At 49.3% G+C, this 1749-nt stretch overlaps 1 pseudogene; it reads left to right on the forward strand.

Annotated features, from left to right (window-relative positions):
- Nucleotides 1-526: 526 nt before the first annotated feature.
- Nucleotides 527-1108, forward strand: LOC143404453 (nanos homolog 1-like; annotated as a pseudogene).
- Nucleotides 1109-1749: the final 641 nt, after the last annotated feature.

The raw sequence follows: 1749 nt of genomic DNA on the forward strand, positions 1-1749 counted from the left end.
ACAAAAAAACACAATACATTTTGAGCCATGCTTCTTGGTGAATACCTGTAATCCCACTAACTCCAGAGACTTAGGCACCAGGATCCCAGTGAGGCCAGTCTCAGCAACTGAGTGAGACCCTAAGCAATTTAGCACCACACTGTTCCAAATTCTTTTTTAAAAGGACTGAGGAAATGCTTCAGGGCTTAAGTGCCTCTGGGTTCAATCAATCCCCAGTATCACAAAATAAATAAATAATTAAATCCCCCCAATAGCAGAAGAAAGAGTGCAATAGTGTTATAGGTCAGAAGTTAATGATTAAGAAAATATGAAAATTTAATTTGTAAATATAGAATGTGCATCACTGAACAAGATGAGGATTGGTAACTAGCCTAAGAAAGAAAAGGGGAAGAAGGAAAAGGAGAGAGCAAAAATACAAAATTAGAAATAATAAAGGGAGCACCTGGCCAGCAAGCAGGCTCTGTGCGTTTCTTCCGTCAGGCCTGCGCCGGCGGCGGGGAGGTGTCCTGCGGCCCTCAGTCCGCCCATGGAGGCTTTTCCCTGGGCGCCCCGCTCGCCCCGCCGTGGCCGCGCCCCCACGCCCTTCAGCTCCTGGAACGACTACCTGGGGCTCGCTACGCTCATCACCAAGGCGGTGGACGGCGAACCACGTTAAGGCTGCGCCCGTGGTGGCGGCTCCCCGCCCTCTAGTCGTCCACGTCCTGTTGCTCCCCCCCAACACGGGGACCGGGCCCGGGGCGCTGGAGCCGCCCGACTACGATGAGGACAACGACAGCGACGAGCTGGGGTCCTGGAGCCGCTTCCTGGGGGGCGCGCTGGAGCTATGCGCAAGCCCCGCCGAAAACGGTCTGCTGGAGGAGCGCTTTGCGGAGCTGAGCCCGTTAGCAGGTCGCGCCGCCGCGGTGCTGCTGGGCTGTGCGCCCGCCGCCACCACCACCCCGAGGTGACGCCGCGAGAGGAGCCGGCCACGGCGTGGGCAGTGGAGCCCCGACTGCAAGCTACCTCGGGGACGGCTGCCGCCCGGCTGCTCAAACCCGAGCTGCAGGTGTGCGTGTTCTGCCTGGAACGTCGTGAAGTCGGCTGTGCGGAGTACTGTCAAGCAGATTGAGACTAGACGCTGATTTTTTTTTTTTTTTTTTTTTTTTTTTGGAGTGGGATGGATGAGGGGGACTGTGTCTCTAGTTTCCAGTTTGCAGACATCCAGGACTTCGAAGAAGGCTGGATGTGTATTTCACTAACTGAATATGGCAGCGGAGAGACGCTGTTTATTTACTGTATACGTCGACCTATTTTAGATGCGCTTTGGTATGAAATTATCTCTAATCTTGGGTGTTTCGTTTTATGAATGGAGGCACTTTACTAGGTCTATTATATTTTTTTAATAGCCTCTGAACTGAGCTTAAAATTGACGATTTTATAGAATGTCAGCAAAATGACTATTTTATTGTTTGATGCACTATTTTAGTTGTCCTTAGTTATATTCTAATTCCAGGTGTAGCAATTATAAGCATTATAAGAAGTGAAATTTAGTTCTTTTCAGTATTAATTTGGGTGGGTATTCCCTCCTTGTGGCTTGTTTCCGTCCTAACTGGAGGTGTAAAATGCAGTCTGTAGCAGGTAGAATACAGCTCCTTTTATGTACCAGATCTTTTATAACTGAACTAGCAACTAGCCTTTTTCACCTTTAAAAACTGTGCCAAGTCATAATCATATTGTGTATACACTTGGAGATGGTGCTGAAAATAAAAA

The sequence above is a fragment of the Callospermophilus lateralis genome, chromosome 7, assembly GCF_048772815.1.
Source record: "Callospermophilus lateralis isolate mCalLat2 chromosome 7, mCalLat2.hap1, whole genome shotgun sequence".
Lineage (NCBI taxonomy): Eukaryota > Metazoa > Chordata > Mammalia > Rodentia > Sciuridae > Callospermophilus > Callospermophilus lateralis.